At 44.3% G+C, this 20380-nt stretch overlaps 1 protein-coding gene across 5 annotated transcripts in view; it reads right to left on the bottom strand.

The window, feature by feature from the left end:
- CENPP (centromere protein P) overlaps nt 1–20380 on the bottom strand; it is a 261592-nt gene that overhangs the window by 2623 nt on the left and 238589 nt on the right. Inside the window, exon 6 of one of the 5 annotated variants that reach the window (XR_012495646.1) lies at nt 14661–14790. The exons of the other annotated variants lie outside the window; for them this stretch is intronic. The gene's annotated coding sequence lies outside the window, so the exon portion shown is untranslated. The remainder of the gene's footprint in view (nt 1–14660; nt 14791–20380) is intronic. 5 annotated transcript variants of the gene reach the window in all.

Here is a 20380-nt window from a genome sequence, read left to right as displayed (position 1 = left end):
ATCTTTAGGGTGTCAGACCTGACACCTGAGTTTAGACTTGGCCTTCAGGTCATTGGAACAACAACAAAGCCTTGCGGGAATCTGAACAGAACGTTCACAGTGGGTAGAGGAACGAGCGACCCCATCTTATCGGTTGTTGGAAAAACGTCAGTCTGTTTTTGTGAGAACAGATCGCAGGGCTGGGTGACAGGACAGACACCATTAAAGTAAGCTGCAGAGTGAGATTTCGAGTTCCTAGGATCAGTTTTTGAGACACGTTTCTTTCGTTGTTGTCACAGCCCTGATGCAGAAACAGCACGTAGGCCGATGCTTAACTCAGACTCAGGCTCGCGTGTTCCAAACCCAAACCCAAACCCATGTAACCACTGGCCCCTCCAGGCCCCATAGCAGGACAGTGAGGTTCTGCTTCATCTGAGAAACGCTCCCTCTAGAAGCCAGTCATAGAACCTCCCAAGATGGGACCCAGGGCAGAGCCTGTGGGCTTCAGAGGACAGGCCTCCCTGAGGCCACAGGCTTCCATTTGGTGGAGTGAACTCAGCTCTGTCAAATGAGGACTCGTGGCTACAAAATGGGTCATAGCTTTCAAAGGGTTAACCCACATATCAGTGAGCCTGTTCCCAGCATGAGAGTCCAGCGCTCTCAGACCTGTGTGTGAAAGATGCTGGCTGACGGGGCAAGAACGCGTCCAAACCCCAAGCTGTTCCGGCCAAATGCTGGGCGGGGGGGGAGGAGGATGCTGGCTTAAGCTTAAGCTTACAGACGACGTCTCATTTCACAGCAACAGTTTTTATTTGAAAATGTATACCTTAGGGTTTCAAATGGAAAGTGCTGGCTGAGTTTTAAACCTCAAGCTTCTCTATATTAGTAACAACTGTGTAAGGAATAGCGAGAGAAGACTCAGGAATGCAGCGGCGTGTGGTCTGGGCCTGGTCCAGCGCGAGGCCTGAGGGGGCACAAGGCTGCAGCCCAGCCTTCAAGTGGCCCTCACAGACTCTCCAGGCCTTGTGAGCCACAGGAGGACTTACAGATTGGAAGCTTCCACGAAAAAATAAACTACTCCGTTCAGGTTTTCTTTTAAAAAACAAACACCAAAAGTAGAAATGCTGACATTAGGAAGAGGTCAAGGCATTCAGTCTGTTTCTAGAGAGCTTTGAAGGGATGTATGGAAAGTTTCCTTTTACACAAATTAACAATATTGCCCCGTTTGTTCAGTTTCATTCATTTCCCTGCTGACCTCACATATGTTCAGAGCACAACACAGACGGGAAGAAAGCTGATGAGCACCCTGGGGAGACAACGTGAAGAGCAGAGACTCGCCACTGTAACTGCTTAGAAATACACACTGGGTCTCATCAATGGAAGGGAACGGGTGGCTTGGAGAGAGAAGACAGAAAGTTGTGAAAAATGATACAACTCTAAATGTGAAATGGGCTTGAGCATAAGATTAGCATATTTCAACAGCCACTGAAAGTTTTACGTTACTGTATTAGACAGCAGAATCACCAAGAAAGGGTTAAGATGGCTGTCACTGCTAAGAAGGAGATCTGGCCAATATGGTTTAGAATAATTTCCATGAAAAAGCTACCCCAAAAAAGGTTATTTGTAAAATTATCAGCCTGATCTGAAAAGCACCTCTGATATTTCACATTCTGCCCCCAATAAACCAAGGCCCAGGTCTAGGACCTAAAGGAAGTGAACAGGAGGGAGGCCTGTGCGTTCGCCATGTCTGGGAAGCCATGGTGCAGCTCTGTGACACGGGCTCTGCACAGGCGGCCCGGCTTCCCCAGGTAGCTTGTCGTGAGCGGCAACTTCATGGCTGTTTATTCAGCTGCCTGCCATATGGCTGGGGTTTGCACGCAGGACTCCCTGGTGTTTATAACAGGAAAATGGTGGCTGGAGAATGTTGGCAATTTAATATGCAGCCCCAGTAGTATGCCTGAGACTCACTGCTGTTGGAATGGCTGCTGTATGCTGGTCCCAACAGAATACATTTTTAAACAGAGCTTTAGGGCAAACCAGCCTCGTATGCATTATCAATTGTACCAGCCCAGATGGGAAACCTTGAATCCTGAGTATAAATGTACCCTGGAGTGTCCACAGAAAAGTAATTGCGGTTTTTGCAATTATTTTTAACCTTTTAAACCACAATTACTTTTGTACCAACCTAATAATTCTATTTGACTTTAGTGTTTTCCCAAAGATTCAGTGATTTTGTTTTTTGAAAATTGGGATATAATTTACATAACAAAATTCACTCCTTTAAAGTGTATAATTCAGTGGGTTTCAGTGTATTCGTAAGGTTCTATAATTATCAATATCAACCCCTTTCTAAAGCCAGGCGTTTTCATCACCCTGTAAAGAAACTCTGTACCCTTCAGCTACTGCCCCTGAACCCCCTCAGCACGCCCTCATCCCCACCCAGCCATAAACAACCACTAATCTACTTCTGTCTCGACAGACCTCCCTGTTCCAGGCATTTCATACAAATGGAATCAGTCATACAATGTGGCCTTGGTGACTGGCCTCTCCAAGTGTGTTTTCAGGGCTCACCCGCGTGTCAGCGCTTCATGCCCCTGCTGAAGACTTCCCATCCCACTGCGTGGGCATGCTGATGTATTTGTCTGTTCATCGGCCAGGCGGCACTCAGGTTGTCTCTACTTTGTGGCTGTCGGGAATAACACTGCGATGAATATTTGTATACAGTTTTTCATGTGGACAGGTTTCCATTTCTCTTGGTTATATACCGAGGAGTGGAACTGCTGGTCATCTAACTCTACATAACCACTTGAGGAACTGCCAAACTGCCCTAATTCCTTCCGCAGTGTTAGAGGGTTCTGATTTCTCCACATCCTGGCCAACACCTCTTATTTTCCTTTTTTTTTTTTTTTTTTTTTTTTAAATTCTAGCCATCCTAGTAGGTGTTTGGCAGTATCTCATTGTAGTTTTGATTTGCATTTTCCTGATGGCCAGTGATGTTGCTCACTGTTACGTGCAGACGAGTGTTGACCATTTGTACACGTTTGGAGAGATGTCTGTTCAGATCCTTTGCCTGTTTTTTAACAAGGTTATTTTCCTGTTTATTATTGAGTTGTAATAGTTCTTTATATATTCTAGATACAAACCACTTGTCAGATACAGGGTTTCCTAAAATGCTCTTCCATTCTGTAGAGTGTCTTTTTACTTCCTTAATGGTGTCACTTGTATAAAGTTTTTAATTTTGATGAAGACCAATTTATCTATTTTTGTTCTTTTATCACTTGTGCTTTTGGAATCACAGGTAAAAAATGCAATCCAAAAGTCACAGACATTTACACCTATTTTCTTCTAAGAGTTTTGTATTTTTAGGTTTTAAAATTGGGTCTTTGATCCATTTTGAGTTAATTTTTGTATATGGTATGAGGTAGAGGTCCAACTTCATTCTTTTGCCTGTAAATATCCAATTGTTCAAGCATCAGCTGTTGAAAACACTGTTCCTTCCCCATTTATCTTGGCTCCAGTCACATTGTAATAACATTTTGTATCTTGAAGACAGCCTGGTCAAGAGATATGTGAGATAAGTGAGATCAACTGTGGGACAAAAACTCATCCCAGACTTCTCAACAAATGGTGCTGGGGACAATTTACTTAAGATGGATCATAAATATAAATGTAAGAGTTAAAATTACAAAAGTTCTGAAGGAAAACATAGGAGAAAAATCTTTGTAATCCTGGGTTAGCCAAAGATCTTTCAGATACAAAACGAACAGCAGGATCCATAAGAGAAAAATAAACTGGGTAATTGAAAAATTCATTTTCTCATAATTAGAAACTACTGCTTTTCTTTTTTTGAACAAGGAGAGTTTTGTGAGCCCTCAGCAAAACATGCTGCAGAGGGTCAGCAGTATTTTACATTCAGATGTAAATACTTTGATGCTTTAGAAATTTCAAGTTGTCTTGTGCTTTTTTTTTGTTTTTTACAATATTTATATAAGAGTAGTACAGTAAAGCTAAAGTCGTTTCTATCATGATAGTTTTTCTAAGGTTTTTATTAAAATGTAGCTAACATACAATATTATATTAGTGTCAGGTATACACAAGAGTTATCCAACATTTATATACCTAAGGAAGTGATCACCATGATAACTCCAGAAACCATCTGACACCGTACCACGCTATCACAATATTATTGACTCTATTCTCCATGCTGTACATTACATCCCCGTGACTTAACTTGTTTTATACCTGGAAATTTGGACCTCTTATTCTCCTTCACTCCCCCCACCCCTTTTTAAAACTTTTCTGTTACAGTTGACCTTCAATATTATTTTATATTAATTTTAGATGTACAGCATAGTGGTCAGAAATTTATATAATTTAAGCAGTGATCCCTCTGACTAGTCTAGTACTCACCTGGCACTATACATACTTATTACCATACTATTGACTATATTCCATATGTTTTATGTTACATCCTCATGACTATTTTGGAACTACCAATTTGTACTTCTTAATCCCTTCCCCCTTTTCACCCATTCCCACCCCCTCCCATCTGGCAACCATCAAAATATTCTCTGTATCTATGAGATTGTTTCTGTTTTGTTTGTTCATTTTGTTCTTCAGATTCCACATATAAACGAAATCTCATTGCATCTGTCTTTGTCTGACATACTCCACTCAGCACAATACTCTCCAGGTCCATCCATACCACCGCAGATGGCAAGAACCCCTCCCTTCCATGGCCGAGCAATATTCCATTGTATTTATGTACCATCTCCTCTTTATCCATTCATCCATCGAAAGGCACACAGGCTGCCTCCATATCCTGGTCATTGTAAACAATGCTGCAAAGAACATATGGATGCACACGTCCCCTAGAAGCAGCGTTTTGGGTTTCTTCAGATAAATATCCAGAAGTGTGATTACTGGGCCCTTCGTTGTCGCGTTATAGATTTTGTTTTAAAGTCTATTTTGTCTGGTATAAGTATTACTACCCCAGCTTTTTAGTTTGTTTCCATTTTCATGAAACATCTTTTTCTATCCCTTTACTTTCAGTCTGTATGTGTCTGTAGATCTGAAGTGAGTCTCTTGTAGGCAGCATACTTGAATGTAAGGGTTTTAGTTTTTTACCCATTCAGCTCAGCCATCTTTTGGTTGCAGCATTAATCCATTTAACATTTAAAGTAATTGTTACTGCCATTTTATTATTCATATTTTTGAGGGTGTTTTTGTTTTTGCCTTAAAGAAGTCCCTCTAAGATTCTTTGTAATACTAGTTTGGTGGTGATGAACTCCTTTAGCTTTTTCTTGTCTGGGAAGCTCTTTATCTGTCCTTCGATTCTAAACCATAGATTTGCTGAGTAGAGTAATATTGGTTGTAGGTCCTTGCTTTTCACTTGGAATATTTCATGCAATCCCTTCTGGCCATATATAACTATGTATGTTGAGATATCAGCTGCCAGTCTTATGGGAGCGCTTTTGTAGGTAACTGCTTTTCTCATGCTGCTTTTAAGATCCTCTCTTTGTCTTTAACCTTTGCCGTTTTAATTATGATGTATTTTGGTGTTGGCCTCTTTGGGTTCATCTTGTTTGGGACTCTGCACTTCCTGGGCTTATATATCTATTTCCTTCACCAGGTTAGGGAAGTGTTCAGTCATTATTTCTTCAAATAGGTTTTCAATTCCTTGCTTTCTCTCTTCTCCTTCTGATACCCCCATAATGTGAGTATTGTTATGCTTAGTGTTGTCCTGGAGGCCCCTTAAATTGTCCTCATTTTTGTGGATTCTTTTTTCTTTTTGACGTTCTGGTTGGGTGTTTTCTGCTACCTTGCCTTCTAAATCAGTGATTCGATCTTTTGCTTCATCTAGTCTGGTGATTCCTTCTAGTGTATTCTTCATTTCTGTTTTTGTATTCTTTATTTCTGACTGGTACTTGTTTATGTTTCCTATCTCCATTTTTATGTTTCCTATCTCTTTGTTGAAGTTCTCCCTGAGATCACCGAGCATCCTTATAACCAGTGTTTGCACTCTGCATCTAGTAGATTGCTTTTCTCCATTCTGTTTAGTTCTTTTTTGGGAGCTTTGTTATTTGAGACCTGTTTCTTTGTCTCCCCATTTTGGCTGTCTCCCTGTGTTTGTTTCTATGTATTAGGTAGGGCTGCTATGTCTCCTGGTCTTAGTAGAGTGGTCTTCGGTAGTAGGTGTCCTGTGGGGTCCAGTGATGCAGCCTTCCTGGTCACCAGAGCTGTGCACTCCAGGTGTGTCCTTGGTGTGGGTTATGTGTGCCCTCCTCTTATAATTGAGCCTTTGTTGCTGTTTGCACATCAATGGGAGGGATTGACCCTCAGGCTGATTGGTTGAGAGGACTGGCTGTGATTATAGTGGAGGAGCTGTTGTGCAGGGTCTGACCCTATGGAGCAGGGTTCACTTTAGCAGGGCTCTGGTGCACACCCAAAGTCTACCCTTTGGGTGTATCGTTCTTGTAGGTGGTCAGGTGATGTTTGGCTTGGTCTGAAGCTGGCCACTGCAGGCCAAGTTCAACGGCAGCCTGTGCCCTGCCCTGGGCCACCTGGCAGTAGCCACAAAGCAATCTGCAGATCGCTGCCACCAGCATTCTGGAGGAAGTGCCCAGTGTGGGGCAGGAGGCCAGGAAGGCCCAGGGAGGAAAGAGTGCAATGAACTTGTGGCTCCGTCTGGGGTGCTGGGACAAGGGTGTTAGTGAGGTACGGGGCCTTGTGAGGCTTCGGGTGGGTGAAAAGAACCCAAGGTGAGGAGTGGGACTCAGGTACAGGCAGTTCCTCAGGAGATCCTGTTGCCAGGAGAAGCAGGGAACCAGGAGCTGACAGCTGGCACTGGGTGCTTGCTGACTGGAATGACCAGGAGAGGAGGGAGGAGGAGGCCACTCTCAGATCATCACAGGGACAGGCTGGCTGGGCAGCGGCGGGGCAACAGAGATGTTCAGTTGTAGACTGAGCACACGAAAGGGAGGCCATCCCCAAGTCCCGTTTAAATTTAAATCTAAATCAGCCCGCACTCAATGATGGGCAACACCTGATGCCAATCACAGTTCTCCAACTCACCCAAGAAAACAGTACCTGCTGGCCAGCCCTGTCCTGTGTCTGCGTGGGCCTCCTTAATGTTCTAGAACACTCCCTCTTGGTTAGAGTGATCCCTGCTTGTGAGGCACTGGATTCCCACAATCCATGCACTATCTCCCTTGAATAAAGGATATCAAACTCAGGACTAAATCATATTGTCATTGACTCAGCACCTGGCCTCCAAGGAGTAGGTGCAGGAAGAGGGGAAAAGTGCCCACAGCAGCTCGAGGCGGCGGCCCAGGTGGGGGTCCACATGACACAGACTGATGATTTCCTGGGTTCCAGGAAGGATACGTGTGCATCTCAGAGGGCGGGCTGTCAACCAGAGCACCCCAAATTCTGTGACAAGTGTTCCAGTCCTTCCCAGCGTCAAGCCTACAAACATTTATGACATCCACAATAGGAAGAACAGTGATCTGCTCTCATTTTGAAAAAGAAACTGACACGTTAAGTGGCTCCTCTGTGCCAGATGTGGGTGCAGTTTCTTTCCACCATATTATGTCTGTCTGATCACCATGATAATCATGCTCTTACGTATAGTGCCAGGGGCTCCAGGTCTGTGGCCACTCTGCCTGGGTGGGACTTGTCACCTCCCTGCAGGCTCACCTATAACCATGACACTCACTCAGTGGGCATTCCTTCAAATAGGGCCATCCTTCTGCTTTACCCAAACCTGAGCAGCCCAAGCAGAAAATGCCCCTCTGGAGTCCCCAGCTCCCTCCTGCCCTCCACAGCCCCATGCCCTCGTCTGCCCCGTCCCAGGTCTCGGCAGGTTGCAGAGTGCAGGCCTCTCAGGCTGTGGACAGGCCTGTATGCTTCTGACACCTCCCGATGTCATGTTGGGAGTGTAATGGAAGTGCTGCTACGCCCGTGCCCAAAGTCACCCTTTTCCCTCTGTAACTGCTGTTTTCTGGGCATATCCTGAGACCAGACCACTGCCTTGCTCCTCGTTGGACATCCGCTCACCACATGAAGTCTGCCAAAGGGTGACTGTCTGTCTCCCTCACTCCTTCCACATCAACTGGTCACTTTCCACCTGAAGACTGAGTTCTCCTTCTCCCCTATTTATTTTAGATTGGCACTGACTCATACATTACTAATTTACTCAGCAGGAATCAGTGTTTCTCCAAAGAACCAAGGGCATTTAGAAACCAAGACCTGGGATCATGTCTCCCGGGGCTGTAGGCTTTAGGACCCCTCCTGGGAAAGTGCTCAGAATGACAGGTGGTGTGACACACGCTCTAGCTCACACACCCCAGCCCCCTCCACATCCTCCTGTGTGCACGTATTAGGAAACCCAGCGTGAGATCACCCTGACACCTGAGTCACCCCTCCAGGGTCCTCCAGCTTTCCTCCTGCCCTCCCCATCCTCAGTGCGTGTACTGGGTCAGCCAATCCACGATCTCCCAGAAGTCCCCCGCCCTGGGCACACTGGCACCTCAGACAGGGAGGAGAAGGAGGGGGCAGGAAAGCATATTACCTGTTAACATTATCTCCCACGCGTACAACCATGTACAACACCGCAGACATCCACCTAGCACTTCCTGAGAGAGTGTTCCAGGCAAGTGCCAGCCAGGGGCTCTGTCCCCTTGGTCAGAGAAAGGGCTGGAGCTGTGAGGAGGGGTCTCAGACCATGACAAACTATCGCAGGGAACGGATGACTACCCTAGGGCAGTGCTGGAGGGCAAACCCTTCGTATCACAACTGTCTGGCTAACAGAACCGGCGGGCTTTGGCATTCCACGTCCCATTAGGAAATTTCCTGATTAACACAACAACCGGAAAGACGGAAGCTTCTCATTTTAACAAAGTGCACTCAGGACACACCATCCAGGTGAAATTGTAACAAAACCCCCAAGCTACAAGACTGGATAAAAAGAGCCCTACTTTTAAATATTTTGATGACACAGAGGATGGAAAGACTGCATTTCCAAGTCTAATGGTCCAGTTTTTCTAGACTATTTATGTGGTTTAAGTAAACATCCCATGAGGTAAGATGAAGTGCTATGTTGTCAAACTGCCTCTTGTAAACCACACTGCCCCAACTTTCCTGGACGCGTTCCTAGGGATGAGACACAGACCCAGCTCCACACGTGTCTATACACGAGAGGCTCTAGTTGGTAAAAATAAGGGGCACAGTAGCTTGCCAGGGTGGGGGGCAGAGACCAGACCCATGTGTGGGCTAACGCAGTGTCCCTGACTTCTGTTAGATACAGGTCCCTGGGGGCCCTGCACCACCGGAAGCGCCCAGGAAATAACTGGGAAATGCTCTGTATCTCTTCTAGGGTATTAATGGTTCAAAGAGAGGTGAAAATGTGTCCTAAATGTTGCTAAAACAACCAGAACACCTCTATTCCAAGCCCACGGTGGCTCATAAACCTGAGAAAGCCAGAATGTCACTGCAGTACTGACTGCGGGTCACACACACCTCTGGGCCTGACTCGTGGTCGCTTTCTGGTACCAGCATCCCTGGAGCCCCTAGGGGCATGTCCAGCCCAGTGTGCGACCCGCTCGTGGTGCCGTCTGCTCCCTAGGTGGCTCCAGAACAGACCAGCCACCTTGCCCCATCCCCCTTTAACCTCCTTTTCTTGTTTTGTGAGGTTTGGGAAGAACCAGAGGATCTCAGGGACCAACTTTATTGGACATACAAGGACTAACAATTAAGTTCACGAACTCACTGCAACGATGCTGCTAACCTTTTTTGATATCAGAGAGATTATTCATTATGAATTTGTACCAACTGGACAAACAGTTAACCAAGTTTACAATTTGGAAGTGCTGAAAAGGCTTCATTAAAAAAGTAGACCACCGGAACTTTTCACCAACAATTCATGGCTCTTGCATCACGACAATGCACCAGCTTATACAGCACTGTCTGTGAGGGAGTTTTTAGCCAGTAAACAAATAACTGTATCGAAACACCCTCCCTACTCACCTGATCTGGCCCCCAATGACTTCTTTCTTTACCCGAATATAAAGGAAATATTGAAAAGAAGACATTTTGATGACATACAGGACATCAAGGGTAATACGACAACAGCTCTGATGGCCATTCCAGAAAGAGAGTTCCAAAATTGCTTTGAAGGGTGGACTAGATGCTGGCATCAGTGCATAGCTTCCCAAGGGGAGCACTTTGAAGGTGACCATAGTGATATTCAGCAATGAGGTGTGTAGCACTTTTTCTAGGATGAGTTCGCAAACTTAATTGTCAGACCTCGTATATTCCAATGGCCTTTTTAAAGCGAAGGCCTGGGGGTCTGACTAACAGACAGTTCCACTGCATGGTCGCTGTGCACCAGTGGGAGACGTGCTGCAGCGAGGCTACCACAGATTCCACAGCCCCGTGTCTGCACAGCTGGCCAGCTAAAATGGTTTTTACATTTGCGCATGGTCAACAGAAAAAATCAAAAGAACAGTGTGCCCTTTGAAACGACATGAAATTCAAACCTCAGTGTCCACAATGAAGTCTGGCTGGAAGCAGGCGCGCCCACCCCTTGGGCACAGCCCATGGCTGCTTCTGTGCTGCGGGACAGGGAGCTCGAGGACAAAGTGTGACTGTCTGGCTGTGCTGCAGAAGAAATCTGGAGACCAGGTCACCCAGAGGACACGTGTACCCGAGGTGGCCTGGTCGGTCCTGAGGGAACCCAAGGAGTGAAGGGAGCAGGGCCCGAGAGGTGGGGGGGGGGCACCACACCATGGTTTTTAATGGTGTTTCCTTTGAGGAGTGGCACTGCGAGGCAGAAGTATAGCAGATTTATATATATATATATATATATATATATATATATATATATATATATATGCCTCACCACCCAAGTCACACCTGGATGGCCTAGTGACCGTTTGACCTGGGGGCCTGTGGAGAGGGGGCAGATGCAGCCTAGACACGTCTGTCCTGTGTGGCCCTTGGAATAAACCAGGACACACGGTGGGGTTTTTCTGTTCAATAAGCGTCTCACCCCCTCTTGTTTTCCACGTTGCCCAGTGTCCTCCTTCGCCCCAAGATCAAAATGTACTTGCTTTTTCTTCGTTGGTCCTGTTTTCCACTCCTCAAATGCCTTCCTGTTTCCAGGACTCCCTTCAGTGCCCAGTTCAAGTGTCATTCCTGTGCTTCTGTGTCGGTTACCAGTGGTGCTCAGAACTCTAAGGAGAAAGCCCTGATTGCCACTGCCGCATTCATTTCTGCTTCCTTACTGTTTGCAACACTTTTTCCAAATTTCCTTTTAATTGTATTAAGCTAGAAAAAATCCTTCTGCCTCAGTTACTTATTTTATAATTGCATGTTTAAATTGTATTTGTTTGTCTGTAATCTTTGGTAATAATAGTGATTTCTGTTCCAAGAGACACAGCGTGTCCCTAGTTGGCCTGTCGCACAGGACGCTCTATCTTTTGACTTCAATCCAACTGAATCTATTCAACAGTGAGACCAATACTGCCTTTTTCGATGTCGAATAGCACACCACTCTCCCACAGAAAATCAGGACGCAATCATCACTCTCCTCATCTAATTCTCCCATCCTGGCATAATTCCTCTTCCCCTGCCCAGACTGTCCACGAGGGTTTTCTCACTGGAGTCCCTCTACCTTTGCTGGAGCGATTACTGAAAGCAGCTCTGAGGAGCAAGGATGACAGCACTGGGCTGAGGGGATAAACCTTTTGCCCTCACTCACTCCACCGGGAGAGGGACAGCCCAGCCCAGACAGGCAGAAACCCTTCTGGCTCCCCAAACGCACAAAGCACTCAGAACTCCTCCTCAGCCAGTTTGGAAAAACCCCCTCCACAGCAAGCAGCACTTTTAGGAAATCATGGAGTTGCTGGTGGGACGATCACAGCATGACACATGGCCGTAAACACGTTGTCTAGGACATGGAGCTGACAGAAGGGGGAGGAGAGGGCTGTGGGAATCCAGGAAAGGCAGGAAGCCTACAAATACAAGTCTTCTGTACCTTCCCATCTGAGAATGAAAAGGGGTCAATTACCGGTAGGCAAGCAAATTCAGTCACATGGGCCCCTAAGAAACACACGCCCTGCCATCAATCTGAAGGCAAATGCATCCTGAATTAAATGCACCCAAATGTACCCAGACAGTAACCATGACTGCAGGTGGGAACGTAAGTCCTAGCAGTGGGTTTGTTTAAAAGAGTAGCGTCCGAAGCGAATTGGGTGGCAATTATATGCTTTGAAAAGTAGTTCTGTTCCCTCCTAGACTAATAATTACAAAGGTAACCAAGCTGGTTTCTTTTAAAATAATCAGAAATGATAATTAAGAAGCTGAATACGCACACAGATATAAACATAATAATCAGTGCTAGAAACTCTTTAGAGGTAAATTCACAACTTTCTCTTCATACAGTTATTAATATGTAATTATGCAAGCAAAATAATAAAATGCAAGCAGATAATGAAAGTAATATTCCAGATATTCACTGTCCATTTTATCATCACGTTCCTTCTTTGCTGAGCTAGGTTTCTGAGCTAGGTTCACACTGTGAGTTAGGTTTCTGCCCCATCCTCTGTCACTTGAGTTGAAAGAACTCTAATGAAAACTCCAGGCACTTTGTTAAATGCTGAATACCCACTGTGAACAAAGTAACACCAATCATCAGAGAAATGCAAATAAAAGACACAATGGAATACAACACAACCAGGGTGAGCAAGTGGGACTCTCACACCCTGCTGGAGAGAGTGTAAACGGGTACAGCTGCTCTGCAAAACTCTTTGGCAACACCTCCTAAAGCTGAATATATGTCTAGCCTAAGAATCAGCGATTCCACCCAACATAAATATGTACACGTGTCACAAGACATGTATCCCCAGTACTATTTCCAATCAATCGTCACAACCTGGGAGGCCCAGGAAGAGAGTGTTGGGTAAATGCTGTGGCCCCTCCACACGACAGCAGTGAGCAGCAGCTCCAGCTCACAAAGATGGAACTGCCAGGCCCAGTGTGGAGCCACAGGCGCCTACCCCAGCCTGTCCTGTGAAGTTCTAGGGCAGGTGGGTGGGCCTGGCCCTGGCCCCATGGGGAAACGACTGAAGAGGGCACAGGGGCTTTTGGGGCCCACTCGTGTTCTGCTTCATTGTCTGTCTGGTGGTTCTACAAATTCATTTTGTGAAAAATTATCCGACTGTATATTTATGTGTGCCCTTTTCTGTATGTATATATTTCAACAAAAAATTAAAACGCAAAAGATAGTAGCCCTGAGTCCCTAAAGCATACGATCTAGCAGGAAAGACAATCAGTAAGTAAACACACAAATGCCACTGCCAGCCAGGGTACAGGCTGGTTCGTTTCCACCTGGAAGCCCGGGGCTGTCTCGATGAATTCGCGGTCTCTCCTTGGGTCTATTCCAGTTGTGTCATATCTGAGCATCATATCTGTTTCAGAGCAGTCACCATAATGTATGAAATATTGTGTACAGATGCTCTAGGATTTGATACAAAGAACACAAAATCTACTTTGTTTTCCCTGACCTTCCTGGACTGAGACTGGCGATCTGCAAGCCTTTCCTGATGTGGAGGAGGTCTCTGAAGTCCTATTTGGGGAGCAGACACTGTGCCTTTTCTTGGCTCATTTGTCAATAGGCAGTTTGTGGACCTTTTCCCCATGAAGGCCTTATCTGATGCATGACGGTTTTTTACTACTTTTCTGTGTGCTCTGAATAATGTTTTCAGTGCATTTCCAACCTCCTGGTATTTCAATGTGTGTAACGGCTTAAAGTTGTCTGAAAATATGGAGATTTTACTGTCGACTCCCTCTTGGCTCATTTATACCAAGTTCAATTACTTAACATTCCTCTATCCTGAAAATATGATTGTGTACAACTAGAATTAGCTGCACCACATTTGAAATAAATGGGAGAAAAGCTGTAGCTTGTCAGTCCTTGTTACATGAAAATTTTAGTTGTAAAGATATTTGTTTGAATGTGAGTTTTCTACTTATTTTTTATAATCTTCTAATAGGACTTCAGCTAACCTGCAAGCTTAAATAATATTTGAAGAAACATACTATTGCCCAGAAGCCGAGGCTGACCACAAAGATGGAAAAGGCCTGTACAGTTCTTAGCTTTATTTGGGAACAGAGAACCGCTGTTAAGTGCTAGAGGGAAGCATGGACCCAGGACCCCAGGGGCTTGCACAACAACTGTCCGATGTGCATTACTCAGCCAGGCAACGGGAGGAAATGAAAACAGAGGGTGTGCGCAAACAAAGTCAGGCTGTCTGTTGTTTAAAAAAAAGACAAAACAGCCAAAGGACAAATTCCAATTTCCCAAAAGTCAAATTTCAGCCTTGGACAAATACAAATTGCACACTGTTTTTAAAACCAAATAGCTGTAAGTACAGCGTTTACACATTTGTAACAGAAAGAACGTCCTTTATTTACCAGTGCCATAGGCACTGAATACTAACCAGATGTCTTTTACTGGCTCTCATAAGGCAAGAAAAAGTACAGAAAAGAAACTAGAGTTTGAAACAATCACACAGCAAGTAGATAACAACTCACTATAGTAACTGAAAGCCCCACCTACTGACACACTACTAGTGAATTTGCTCAAACAGGGCCCTCCCACAGCTTCCAAGGGCACTTACCTGGGCCTTTTCTGAGCACACCTCTGTATGTGGACTCACGTGACCGTGACCTTGTAGGTGAGGGCTCACAAGTGGCTGGCCCAAAGACCGGACTTAATGCAGCACGCTTAGGGACATGTGAATAATTTACCTAGTGACAAGAGGACGGGAATTACCTCAAACATGCTTCTCTTGAACCTTCAAGTTCTTGGGGCAAAAATATAATCAACCTTTTTCTTGGGGGGGGGGCGGTTATGCAGGGGGTGGTGGTAATCCTGTGCAGTTTGTGTGTATCAGACAGATACACTATTTTAAACACATTAAAATCATTATTGAAGACTGAATAAAAACTGAGAAAGAGTAAGGATATGTGGAACATATTTCAATTTAAATTACAACTAGATTTTTAAACTACGATAAGGTAGTTTAGAAAGGCATTCAGCAACAATTTGGAGTATCATAAACAGCTTGAAATAAAATAGTTCAATGTAAAAAACAGATTTGCAGGATGCTTAGTTTGAAATCACTTCACACCCACTAGAACAGCTACAATAAAAACGACAGACAATAACAAGTATTGGTGAGAATGTGGAAAAGGGGAACTCGCAGACACGGTTGCTAAGAATGTAAAATGGTTCAGGCACTTTGTAACTGTTCCTTTAAATTTCTTAGTAACCTCACACACATCCTGTCCTCACTGGGCTCCGAATGGAGAGTGACTTTTCCCATCTCCCTTCCTGTAACCAGAACCTGGGCAAGGGTATCCGCGCTGCTTCCTGGAGGCACAGCTGTCCAAACCAAGGTAACAGTCTTCTCTTTAAATGTAGCATGTCTTTCATTCTCTATCTGGAACTCTTATTAGATTATGTTGAACCACCTCATTCTACAGTTCTCAACCCGAACTCATATATTTTCCATCTAATTATCTTTCTTCTGTTCTTTTGGGTGATTTCTTCAAATAAATCTAATTTTCTTTTTAGTGATAGCTAACCTATTATTTGACTTATCCACTGGTTTTTAAATTTTTAAAATTCTAATGACATTTAAAAAGATTTGTTAGATGTGAACTTGGTTCTTTTTCAACTAGGCTTTTGTTAAAAAACCCAAAAAAACAATGTCCTATATTTTTAACTACTAGGTTTCAATTTATTCAGTTATCATTTTGAGAACTTTCAGCCTTTTACTTTGTAGTTTTTTGCAGATTGTTCATAACTTTCACTTAACAGAGGTTTTTGTTTTTGTTTTTCAATAAATGTATATATTTTTAATGTGCACTTGCTTCAGTGGGGTCATTTTGTTCTGTGACCTTTCTGTGAGTAGGTGTGAGAATGTCCCTCGAGGGCAGCTGCCAGGTGGCTTCTCCCAGACCCAGTGGGAGGCCCTGTAGCTACAATTTACATTCCCTCCTGGAGTGGGCTCCTAAATAGACCACAGTAGGCAGGGTAAACTGAGACCCTGTTCTGGGCCAGGGATCTGGAGAAGTGGGTTTCTCCACGCTCCAAGCCCGCTGCAGCTTCCTGGGTCTGGCTGGCAGTTATTCTCCTTCCCTTTCAACTGACAGTAGAAGACTCTGAGGCTCCAAGCTCTGGAAGAGGGTACCCTATAGCTCCCTCTGATGCAGTCAAGCCATCCTCCCATCTCGATGGTGGGCGGGAGCACTTCAGCTGCCGCTCAGGGCCCAGATCTGCTCTGAGACCCTGTAGGCTGCCCAACACAGCTCCTGTTCTGGTTCTGGCCCAGATTTCGCTCTTTATTTATGGCTCTCAGGACATTTTTACTTCTTTCTCTTCAACTTAACTATGTACTTAAAACACGTTATACTTAATCTAGAATTTCTGTGTGTTTAAAATGGTGGGGAAGGGTGGACATGATTATCTCAACCTGCCATATTTCTCTAAGTCTCCCCTTCTTTCTTTTTGGTAAGACGTATCACATTTTCATTTCTCTTTAATTATATAAGTAATTAACAGATACATTCTCACTACTAAAATTAAACGGTTAAAGCTAAACTCCCCTTTGACGTAACCCCAATTCTTGTCTCCATCCCTCTCCCGCCGGTTACTGTCTCACATTACAGACCTCTGGACCCACAGAAAATGGTGGAATTATGGCGGCCACGTGCTCCTGGCGGGAATGCATATGATGCAGTTGCTTTGGAGAAGCTGTTTCTTAACGTTAAACACACACTCACCAACTCACCATGTGACCCAGCAGTCCCACTTCTAAGTATTTACCCAAGTAAAATGAAGACTTATGTTCACACAAAAGTACTAAATTGTCTATAGCAGCTTTCTTATTAATCACCCAAATCTGGAAACAACTCAAATGTTCTTCAACTGGTGAGCTCCATCCATACCATGGACCCCACTACGGATTCACACACACCATGGGTGACTCAAATTCTGCTGAGTGAAAGATGCTACACTGAAAAGCCTACATACTGTATGAGAGTTTGGAAATGGCAAAATTATAGGATCAAAAAAGAGACGAGTAGATGTCAGGGCTGAAGGTGGGACGAAGGGCTGACTGCAAAGGGACATGATGGAATTTGTTGGGATGGTCGGAGTTTTGTATCTTGATTGTGGTGGTGGTCACATGACTATGCATTTGTCAAAACTACTGTATAAAAGTTACATCTCAATTAAAATATGAGGACAACTAAATTCACAAACTCATCCTAGTAAAAGTGCTACATGCCTCATTGCACTGATGTCAGCGCCTAGTCCACCCTTCAAAGCAATTTTGGAACTTTTTTCTGGAATGGCCATCATAGGTGTCGACATATTACCCTTGATATCCTGAATGTCATCAAAATTAATTCCTTCCAATATTTTCTTTATCTTTGGGTAAAGAAAGAAGTCATTGGGGGCCAGTTGAGGTGAGTAGGGAAGGTGTTCCAATACAGTTATTGGTTTCCTGGCTAAAAACTCCCTCATGGACAGTGCCATGTGAGTTGGTGCATTGTTGTGATGCAAGAGCCATGAATTGTTGGTAAAAAGTTCAGGTTGTCTAATTTTTTCACACAGCCTTTTCAGCATTTCCAAATAGTAAACTTGGTTAACTGTCCAGTTGGCACAGATTCATAATGAACAATCCCTCTGATATCAAAAAAGGTTAGCAACATAGTCACAACAAGTTCGTGGACTTAATTGTCAGATCTTGTACTTCAGTATGTATCAGTGAATAAAATCATTTTGTTTTTTCCTGCTTTTTTTTCTTTTCTTCACTCAATAATGTATATTGAAGAGTTTTTCTGCGAAGGCACAGAGCTGCTGGTTCTTTTGAATGGCTGTGCAGTCTGACACTGTATGTATTAGTCAGGGTGTGTCGGCCTCAGAGGAGGGGGTGCTATAAGAAGGGGAGGAGTGTTGGCACCGAACGACAGACGTCCACTCTCTCTCCACCACGTGTGGAGCTGGGGCCGCTCTACAGAGCATGATGAAGACCCCCAGCCAGACTTGGGTACGAACGCCGAGACTGGTGGTGCCACACGGTACCACCACGGTGGTAGATGTTTCCTGCTCCTGTGATGAGGCACTTGCGACGGAAGGGTAGGGTGGGCGACTGGCTCTGGCTTTTACTGTGGTTGGGCTTGGGCTAGGACTTGTGTGCTTTGGATCTGCTGGCGCCAGGTAGCGAGCATTCAGCCTTCCTTTTCACCTTGCCCAGATGTGGACAGAGGGGAAGAAGGAGGTTATGGTTTAAGAGATATCAGGAGTCAAGTATCAAAAATGGGCTCAAACTCTTTATTAGGTATCATCCCTAATTTCTTGATTCTCTCAATATCATTCACACATCTCCAAAATCATCCTCCTAAAACATGAATGTTTTTATGTCACTATTTTTCACAAAAACTTAAAGTGATTTTGTAGAGCCTAGAATAAAGGCTCAATTTCTAAAATGTGGCATTCAAGGTCCTCTGTGCAATGTCTCCAAACTTGCCCACGGCTTCTGCTTCTCATACTTCACCCCAGTCTCCCAGTGAACAGTCAGCCTTCCCGCACTTGTAATAATTCCTGTCACTACTCAAACGCCACATCTCCAAGAAGCTCCTGCACATCTCATGTCACCCGTGCTCACAGAGTCAACCTGTGCCTCACCGACAGGCACACGTATATGTTCTTCCAGCTAAATAATGAAGCACTGAAGCAACCCGGTAACACACAGTGTGATAACAGTGGTTCGTTCGCTGTGAACGGCTGACATAGAGTAGGTGCTTGATAAACATGTAGTGAATCCATGAATGTAGGTGACCTACAAATGAAAAAGCTAAAGGAACTAAAAGGGAGTTAGTACAACTGGGACGTATGGGAGAGTGATTGAGAAACAACACTTTAAACAAGAAAGTACAAATAGAAGAGTTTTCAGATAAATATTTTAGTATAAAATCTCTAGAACTTTAGGAAAGATACTTGGCCCAAGACAGAAGCAACTAGTGCTATTTCTGGCACATAAGTGCCTGCTGAATAAACAATGTGACTAGTTAGTTAAAACAAACATAGAAACGAAGATATACATTGCTGGGTACCTACTCTGTGCACGAAGTATGTCAAACACATACTAAGCAAGATCCTCAGCTCATTTTGAGAATCCAAGAGGCTTGTCTGGAAGGAAATTGTGCCCAGCTGTAGATAGCATCATGAAATGGGCCCAGCTGGGACTGAGGGGCCGTGGAGTGGTGTGAACGGGCCCTGAGAAAGTGTGAGGAGCAGGACCAGTCACCATGGTTTCATTCCTATTTGCACAGAGCATAATGCTGGCACCGGGCTTGTCACTGAAGTGTAGACAGAAAGCTACGTAAGTGCCCCACCACTGCAAATCCTCCCCTCCAAAGATGTAAATAATCCATTTTCAGCATGAAATCATTTCACATTTACTCTGGCTGTTCTGAAGTACAGCCACCAAATGGCACCCTGTCATAAATAGATGATGGCATGGCTCCTCCTGCTACTGGGCTGCTGACTTCAGATGGAAAATATTGTTTGTTTCACTGAAGCCGGCTTGAAATTAGCCAGCTGAAAAGCAAAACCACCCTTAACCAGCAAGGACTTTGCTCTTTGTATAACTAATGGTTTTTAATCTCCCTCCAAAACAAACAAACCAAAAAAAACCCCCCAAAATTGTTCAAAATTATTCAGATAAAAGGCCAAGAATAAAATAAAGCAACCATAGTCTTTGAACCTTGTATGTACCTTGTATGTAATTTAAGGACAATTCTCATGAGATAGAGCTAAAAACTATATAAGTTTTCTATAACCACTTATATCGTAAATGAATCAACTAAATGGAAATAATCAATAAATGCTTGTACAAGGCTATACAAAGAGAATTCCAACAAAAAGTTGTTCCTTCGAGAAGACAAACACACGCTGACTGAAGAAGAAAGTCACATTAAACCGTAATAACTTTTCTCTTTGTTACAAAAGCTTTACATGGGATAGTCTATGTGAAAGTTCTTCTGTTGAATATGTGTTTAACTCTATGCTACCCAGCCACACTCATTTGATCCACACTTAACCTCAACTCGAGATCTTAGCTGATAGGACCAGGGGTGGACGTTTGAGCCACACTGGCCCAATCAGTTTCTCTGGAGAAACCGGAAATTGAGGGCCAGACTACCCATCTGGGAAGATGCTCCACTGAGGGTAAGCAGGCTTGGGTTCTTGGAGATAGAGGTCTGTCAGCATGATGGGAGCTGTTCTGCAGAATGCGAGACCTACCCAAAAGGGAATAAACTAAAT

The sequence above is a fragment of the Rhinolophus sinicus genome, linkage group LG04, assembly GCF_036562045.2.
Source record: "Rhinolophus sinicus isolate RSC01 linkage group LG04, ASM3656204v1, whole genome shotgun sequence".
Lineage (NCBI taxonomy): Eukaryota > Metazoa > Chordata > Mammalia > Chiroptera > Rhinolophidae > Rhinolophus > Rhinolophus sinicus.
The sequence above is the reverse complement of the archived record's forward strand: the minus strand, read 5'-3'. Positions and strand labels throughout refer to the sequence as shown.